The following is a 9,599-nucleotide window of genomic DNA, read 5'->3' as shown; positions in this document are numbered from 1 at the left end:
AATGAAAGGGCACTAATCAGTAATATGAAAACATATGAAAATATGCAATCCCTACAAGACTAAGTATAGAGTCAAATTTGGCCTATTTGGCATATTCTAATACTGTAATATGATAGTGTTAACCACTTAATTCTAGTATCAAGGTTAAAGGACAAGAATATAACAATAAAAAACATAATAGACTCTTAAATATAGAGAACCAACAGAGGGTTGCTGGAGGGGTTGTGGGAGAGGGGATGGTGGAAATGGGTAAGGGGCATTAAGGAATCTACTCCTGAAATCATTGTTGCACTATATGCTAACTAACTTGGATATAAATTTAAAAAAATAAATTAAATAAAAATAAAATTAAAAAATGAAAAATAACAATAACAATAGCTACAATAATTTGTTAATGAATACACACTATGAAAAGAGGTAAATTGTGACCTCAAAAACATAAAAGATGGGTGAGTAAAAGGGTTAAGTTTTTGTATGCAGTCAAATTTAATCATTAACAATGTAAAGTAGACTCCTATCTATAAGATGTTTTATATAAGCCTCATGGTAACCACAAAGCAAAAATATACAGTAGATTCACAAAAGGTAAAGCAGGAAATCAAAGCAAGCCAGGAATGAAATCATCAATCCACAGAGGAAAGCAGAAAAAGAAAGAAAGAAGAGAGGGCACAACAAACAGCCAGAAAACAGTTAATTAGATGACATTAATAGTCCTTACCTATCAGTAATTACCCTAAACGTAAAAATTAAATATCTGAAAAAGAAGTAAACAATCCCATAGTACCATCAAAAACAATAGAATACTTAGGAATAAGCTTAACCAAGGAGGTGAAAGATCTGTATGCTGAAAATTATGAAAGAAAATGATGAAAGAAAATGAAGATTACACAAATGGAAAAATATCCTGTGTTCATGGATCACAAGAATTAATACTGTTAGAATGTCCATAGTACCCATCCATAGATTCAATGCACTCTCTCCCAAAATTCCAATGCTACTTTTATAGAAATAAAAAAAAAAATCTTAGAATTCACACAGAACCACAAAAAAAAACCCAAATAACCAAAGCAATCCTGAGAAAGAGGAACAAAGCTGAAGAAACCACACTTTCTCATTTCAAACACCTGTATTTCAAAGCTGTAGTAATTAAAACAGTATGATGTTGGCATAAAAACAGACACATAGACCAGTGGAATAGAATCAAGATCCCAGAAATAAACTCATGTATACATGGTCAACTAATAATCGACAAGGAGGCCAAGAATACCTAATGGGGGAAAGATTGTCTTAAACAAATTTTTTTTTAATGTTTTATTTATTTTTGAGACAGAGAGAGACAGAACATGAATGGGGAGGGTCAGAGAGAGAGGGAGACACAGAATCCGAAGCAGGCTCCAGGCTCTGAGCCGTCAGCACAGATCCCGACACAGGGCTCGAACTCACAGACCGTGAGATCATGACCTGAGCTGAAGTCGGATGCTTAACCAACTGAGCCACCCAGGCACCCCAAGATTGTCTTTTTAATAAATCGTGTTGAGAAGACTGGATATTCACATGCAAAAGAATGAAATTGGACTCCTATTTTCCACTACTCACAAAAATTAAGTCAAAATGGATTGAAAACTTAAATTTAAGACATGAAACTGTAACACTTCTAAAAGAAAAGATAGGGAAAAAGCTCCTTCACATTGATATTGGCAATAATTTTTTGGACGTGACACTTCACTTTTTTGGACGTGACACCAAGAGCAAAAATTAATAGGTGGAGCTACATCAAACTAAAAACCTTCTGCACAGCAAAAGAAACAATAAAGCAAAATGGAAAAGTAATCTGTGGAATAGGAGAAAATATTTGCAAGCCTATCTGGTAACGGGGTAATATCCAAAATACATAAGGAACTCATACAACCCAACAACAACAACAACAAAAAAACCAAATAATCTGATTAAAATGGGCAAATAAACTCAGTAGACATTTTTCTAAAGATGACATACAAATAGCCAACAGGCATATGAAAAGATGCTCAGCATCACTAATCATCAGGGAAATGTGAATCAAGACCACAATGAGATATCACCTCACACCAGTTAGAATGGCTAGTATCAAAGAGATAAGAGATAACAAGTGTTGGTGAGGATATAGAGACAAGGGAATCTTTGCGCAGTGTTGTTGGGAAAGTAAATTGGTGCAGCCACTATCAAAAGAGCATGGTGGTTCTTCAAAAAATTACAAATAGACCCAGCATCTGAGCCAGCAATCCCACTGTGGGGTATATATAAAAGGAAAGGAAATCACTGTCTTAATGAGACATCTGCACCCTGAAGTTCACTGCAGCATTATTCACAATAGCCAAGACTGGAAACAATGAATGAACAGATAAAGAAATTTTGTGTCTATATACACAATGGAATATTATTCAGCCATAGACAAGAAAGAAATCCTGCCTTTTGTGACAACATGCTAAGTGAAATAAGTCACACAGAGAAAGACAAATACTGCATGATACCATTTATATGTGGAGTCTAAAAAAATGTGAACTCAGGGGAGCCTGGATGGCTCAGTCGGTTAAACATCTGACTCTTGAATTCTGCTCAGGTCATGATCTCACAGTTTGTGAGTTCAAGCCCTGAGTCAGGCTCTGTGCTGAGGGTGCGGAGCCTGCTTGGGATTCATTCTCTCTCCTTTTCTCTCTCTCTGTCTCTCCCCAGCTCTCTCTCTCTCTTTCTCAAAATAAGTAAACTTAAAAAAAATCAAAAATCAAAAAGCTGAGCTTACAGAAATAGAGAACAGAGTGATACTTACCAGGGGATGCAGGGAGGCAGAGGCAGAGGAGAAATGTTAGTCAAAGGATGCAAACTTCCAGTTATAAGATGACCAAGTTCTGGGGATCTAAAGGACAGCATGGTGACTATAGTTAACAATACTGTACATTTTAAATGCTCTAACCACATACACACAAAAATGGTAATTATGTGAGGGGATGGAGGTGTTAACTTCTTGTGGTCATCATTTCGCAATGCGTACGTGTATCCAGTCATCAGGTCGTATACTTCAAACTTAGACAATATTATATCTCAATAAAGCTGAGGCGGGGCAGGTGGAAGAAAATACTTTGGTAATGGTATGGGAAAAATACACCTAGTAGTTCTATTCTCTGAATTTTTTCCCCAAAATGATGGCATTTTCCCTACCTGCTTACAGCTTATCTAAGATAGGTAACATGTATTTTTTGTTTTAAACAACACCAGAAAAACACAACAAGCCTTCCATGTGATTTGGATACAGGCTGAGGTCTAACAACCACGGCCCTAGGCCACCTTGGAAGGCAAATGTTGAGAATGGTAGAGCCTCCATCAGCTGAGTCCCTGAAGAACTGTTAGAGAGGAACCAACCTGCTCCTCTAAGATCATAAAGTGAGCAAGCCGTAAAATGTCTATCAGTTTCAGCCACTGTGCATCTGAGTCTCTCTAACTATGGTGCCCTAGCTAACCCTAACTAATACAAATGCGTACTTCATTAATTTTCAGCCTTTTTGTCTTTCTAATATATGGGCAGAAAAATTTAGATTTTTCTCTAAGGACTGTTTGATTTGCATTCATCAGTTTTGACATTTAGAACTTTGATTATTGTTCAGCTCAAAATATTTTGTCCGTGTGGTTGAGCAGACCTACAGTTTATTTGGAAGCATGTGTCTAAATTTCCAAATTTATGAAGTTCTTCAATTATTTATTTGTTGATTTCTAGTTTGATTGCATTGTGGTCAGAGAACATCCTCTGTATGATTTCAACACTTTGAAATCTGATGAGGTTGCTTGGGTCAATTTCTATAAATAGCGTGCATATTCTGCAGATGTTAAGTGCAGTGCTGTATGCGTTTCCATTGGGCCAAGGTTGTTAACCGTACCCTTGAAGTGTATATACTTACTTTTTTTTTTTTATCAATTTTTGAGAGAAGTTTGTTAAAGATTCCCACAATTGTGGATTTGTCTGCTTCTTCCTGTGGTTCTTTCAATTTTGGATCTATATGAGGAAATTTTATCAGGCATATGAATATTTTAAATCATTGTATATTTGGTGAAACAGAACTTTTATTACCACACGATGATGTCACAACCTTCCTGAATTCTGGTAATGCTTTCTTGCATTAAAATCTGTTTTCTCTGGTAGTAATTTGGTTACATCTGTTTCCTTTGGGTAGTATTTTCAAGTCTTATCTTTATTCATTCTTTTACTTCCAACCTTAACATGTCCTTATGGTTTAACCATGTCTCTCACAAGTAACTTTTTGTTGTTTTTAAAAATCAGTCTGACAATCTTTAAACTGGAGTATTTGGTCCATTTTCACTAATATTAACCCCTGGGTTATTTGGACCCCTGGGTTATTTGGTTATTTCTGGGGTGTCTGGCTGGCTCAGAATGCAACTCTTGATCCCGGGATTGGGAGTTCGAACCCCACATTAGGCATAGAGTTAACCTAAAAAAAAAAAAAAACCTATATAATTTCATGTGGTTTATCTCTCATTGCTGGCACTCCTTTTATTTATTTTATTTTTTAATTTATTTTTGAGAGAGAAAGAGAGAGAGAGAGAGAGAGAGAGAGAGAATGCACACAAGTGGGGGAGGGGCAGAGAGAGGGAGACACAGAACCTGAAGCAGGCTCTGGGCTCTGGGCTCCAAGCTATCAGCACAGAGCCCATCATTGGGCTTGAGCCCATGAACTGTGAGATCATGATCCGAGCTGAAGTTGGATGCTTAACCGACTGAGCCGTCCAGGAACCCCTCTGGCACTCTTTTTAAACTGATTTTTGAAAAGAATAATTTCATATGTTCCACTTTGGTATGGAAGTGGTACTATTTCCATTCTTTCATTGGTTATCCTCCATTTTACAACAGACACTTAACATTTATTTTTATTTTTTTAATGTTTATTTTTGAGAGAGAGAGAGAGAGAGAGAGAGAGAGAACACGAGCAGGGGAGAGGAAGAGAGAGGGAGACACAGAATCCAAAGCAGGCTCCAGGCTCTGAGCTGTCAGCACAGAGCCCAATGTGAGGCTCGAACCCACGAACCACGAGATCATGACCTGAGCTGAAGTCAGACACTTAACTGACTGAGTCACCCAGGCGCCCCCATACTTAACATTTAAAATGAATTAAAATCTTCATCTTCCACCTGGGTAATGGGAAGCTCATAGAATACTTTAACTCCATTTATCCCCTTCCCTTCTTTCATAAAATCGTAATGTGCTATATTTTGGTCAAATTTTTAAAAATCCCATTATTATTATTGCCCACCTAACTTACTTTTTCATGTAGCATTTTTCCCTTGCCTCGTAGGCCTTCCATCCGTACTTCTGCCTGAAGTGCATCTTTTAGGATTTCCTTTGATGACCCACTGATGGCGCACTCCCAGTTTAAATTTTTCTGAAATTTCTTTATTCCATTCTCACGCCTTAAGGATTTCCTGGGTATAAAATTCTAGTTTGGCAGCACACTGGAAGAAATTGTTCCACTCTCTTCTACTATGCATGTGAAGTGAGTGGTCAGACTGGCTGTCACTGCTTTGACGGATCTGTCAGGGGTAAAATTCTGGCTGTTTTTATCCCCAAACCTCTGCTTTTGGTTATCTAGTTTCACGATACTGTGTGTAGATACGGGTTCCTTTTTATGTATTCTGTTTGGGAATACTTAGGATTTTCAATCCACGGAGGCGAGTTCTTCATCGGTTGTAGACAATCCTCAGCCTCCATCACTTGAGCTGACCCCTTTGATCCACTCTCTCCGCTTCCCTGGGACAGCAGTCCACCTGCCCGGGGCTTCCTGTGTGTCCCGCCTGCATCTCACCGTCTCCTCTATATCTTCTGGTGACTCTTCGCAGCATTCTGCTCCATCTTTCAGTTAAACAACTTTTGTCAGCTTTGTCCAACTGTGCTTTCTACGTTAGTTTTCACTTCTAGGAGTTATATTTGGTTTTCAAATCTGCTCAACCATTTTTTAACGTCCCATTCTCCTATTTTCAAGCACGCCTTATATTTTTAAAAATGTGCTCATTTGCATTTTACAATCCATATTTGGTAACTCTAGAATCTTTCTTTTTGGGAGTAGGCTGTTTTCGCTTTTAAGGGTTGTCACCAATGGTGTGGCTTCCTGGTGTGCTTATTATTGACTGGGTACTGCTCACAGTCCTTGAAATTATTGATATGCTTTCAACATGACCAGGGATGAGTGCTTTTTCCAGAAAAGAATGGTCTTTGCTTTTACCATGCACTTGGGATCCTGTGTGTCTGGAACCACCTTAGTTCATGATCTTAGGGTCTCCTCCCCACTCTAGCAATGCAAAGTTGGACTTTAATTCTGCTCGGGGGTATTTGGTCTCAGGGATCGGCTTTTTTTTTTTTTTTAACTTCTGTGTTCTGCTTCGCACCAAGGAAACTTTGTCTAGTCCCTTGTAGATGGAAGAATCCAAATATACTACCGGGGCCCCAACTTAAATGGGGAGGGTTCTATCAGACTCCTCAACTTAAGTGGGGCCTGGCCATGTATGCCTGTCTTACTTCTAGATCTTCAGTGGCTTGGAGTGCTCTTAACTTTCCAGGTTCTTCGCATGTCCTGGATTTGGGCCTGCTCATTCTTCATTATTATGTTCACTCTCAGATGTTAAGATTTTTGTAATATATTTTTCCAGCCTTTTAATTGCACTCATTAGGTGCACTGGCCCTAAAACCTAGCCCACTGCAGGTAGCAGAAATAAAAATCTTCACTTTGCTTTGATGTTCTTCTTATCACTACATTTAGAGGCATGTTTTAATCCAAATTAGGATGCATTGGGATTCATGGAGCCATGGATTCATTTATCAACTCTCGGAAGGTTCCAATTATTTTTAAAGTATTGCCTCCTCTCTATTCTCATTTACTGAATATAATGACGTTATTTTAGACATTCTCATTCCATGCATTATCTCCTAACAGATCTTTCATAGCCCTCTTTATGTTTCTGGTCTTCTAGATAACTTAGATCTTCAAGTTTAAATCACTTCAGTTACCTCTATTTTTTACTTACCCATTGAGTTCTTGATTTCAGGGCCTATAGTTTTCATTTTTACGGTTAACTATTAAAGTCTGTTTATTCCTTATTTCATATTGTATGCTTGTCTCTGTAATTACAGCTACTACCTACTCTGCACCTTGCCTCTAAGTCCTTGATGGTGTGAATCTGTTGCTTCTGTAATCACTCCCAGTGGCAAGTCTTATGTGTTTGGTAATAATTAAGCAATGCTCTGGGAATCTGTATGCCTAGCTTTCCAAGATTCTGCTTCTACTGGTACCCAGGGGAGTACCCCCCCCCCCATCCTGGAAGCACCACAGCCTGCTGACTCCTTTGGGCCTGGACCCCAGATATAATTGCTCCTGGAGATCAAAGCCCCAGTACCAGTCTCCACCCTGATGAATCCAAATTTAGTTCTAATTGTTTGGCTTGGGGCTTGGGATGGGGAAGGCAAAGGGGAAAGTCCTTGAGGAACCCTTCTATTTTCTGTGAGCAATGCCTCAAAAAGCATGTTGAGATCTAAGTGTCATGGAGGTACGTAGCTCAGAGGTCCTGCTTACTTGATACCAAAATCAGATACTTTTAAAACCTCCATTTTACTTCTTAAAACATTAAGCACCCTTATTTTATGAACTGTATTTTGATAATTCCGTTACCTCAAGTCTTCATGGGTTTCATTCTGTAGCATTCAGTCAAATTAACTTTTCCTTAAGCATTTTACTTTGATTAAATTCTTTAAAAGCATGTTTAAAGTGAACAAATCTTAAATTTACAGCTAACGTATCTTCACAGTACGTACAAACCTGTTTAACTCTACCCAGATGAACAGGTAGGATTTTTCCATTTCTCCAGTAAGTTCCACCAGGCCCCTTGTTAAGTCAACAGTTCTCTACTGCCATGTCCGCCAATTTGACTTCTATCATGTGGACTACTCTTGCCTGCTAACCTTCATATAAATGGAATACATTTATGTATGTATTCCATATACATATGTATGTCTGTGCCAGACTTCTTTCATCTAACATGTTTTTGATACGCATTCACGTTACTGGATGTAGCAGTAATTCCTACTTTGGTTTTTGTTTCACAATTATTCCACTGCACGAATTTACAATTGACTTTCCCTTGATGTCCACATTGAGAAATAAAACAGCTATGAACACTTGTACAGATTTTCATTTCTCTTGGAAACTCCCTTCTCCCTTTCCCAACAGTAATAATTCTGGATTATAGAGTAGCAATAAAGTTTCTTAAAAACTGCATCTTTCCAGGGCTGCCTGGGTGGCTCAGTTAAGTGTCTGACTTCGGCTCAGGTCATGATTTCACGGTTTGAGCCTCACCATCAGTACAGAGCCTACTTTGGATCCTCTGTCCCCCCGTCACTTCCCTGCTCTCAAAAAAAATAAACATTGAGAAAAAAACACTTTCATCTTTCCAAAGTAGCTATACCATTTTACATTCTTAACAGCAATGTAGCAGTTCGTTTCTCCATTTTTGGTGTTGTTTCTACTTGTTCCTGTACTGGGTATATTGTAGTGTTATCTCCTTTGTGGTTCTAATTTGTTTTACTAACCATGTTAAACATCTTTACATAGGTTTATTTTTTTAAAAAATGTTTAGGTTATATGTGTTTATGAGTATATCCTGTCTATTGTAAATATTTTCTTGTAGTCTGGGGCTGCATTTTTACCATTGTTGTTTTTTGTTTTAAACTTTGAGGGTTTAATGGTTAGTGCTTTTTGTGGACTCTAACTGCCCCCCCCCCCGCCCCCGCCAAGGTTGCAAAGATACTTCATTTTTTTTCAAGGTTTGCAATGTTAATTTTTGCCTTTAGACCCACAGCCACCTTTTATGCATGGTGAGGTAATGGCTCTTTTCATACTAATATCCAGTTGGTCTAGCACACTTATGGGGGGTGGCGGTGAGAAACAACAAATATACGCATATAAAACAGGAAAATTTGGATCAAATAACCTAAGCCACGAAAACACCATACAGTAAGTTCATACAATGGAGATCAATCTTACTGGATAACCTTGAAAGGGAAGATTCAGAAACAGCGACTGAAAGTGGGCCTTTATCCTTGATGGAAGACTCCAGGAATTGAGCTTTGGAAGTGTGGGGGACTGAGACACAGAAAACAGGTGTCTAGCACTAAATTTCACTGAGCTGGATGTGATAAGCTCCTCTGAATGAGACTAGGTTTAGAATCCTAGATCTACCACTAGTTTCAAAATCTCAAGACAGTTACTTTTTGTTATCAGTTCCCAAGAGGGAATCAGAGAAAGTGGGTTATTTCTCCTGATGGGCTACTAGAACACCTTGATCTTTGTTTCAACAAGAAATGCCCCTCCCCAAATCAGCCTGTCAAATTGCTATCGTTCCAACGTTTGGTTTCAATACTGTTTTCTCCAGGCAACCTTTCCAGATCTTTCTAAAAGAATTGATTGCCATAACACTTCCAGAGAACACAGGACATACCCTAACACCCAATGAACCTAGTGTCTGACTTGCTGTTGTTACACAAATGCTTTGGGGGAAAAAAAAATCCAATG

The sequence above is a fragment of the Lynx rufus genome, unplaced genomic scaffold (assembly GCF_022079265.1).
Source record: "Lynx rufus isolate CCGP_SWC_20201006 ecotype Redwood Valley unplaced genomic scaffold, mLynRuf1.p SCAF_5, whole genome shotgun sequence".
Taxonomy (NCBI): Eukaryota; Metazoa; Chordata; class Mammalia; order Carnivora; family Felidae; genus Lynx; species Lynx rufus.
This window is presented reverse-complemented; position numbering follows the sequence as displayed.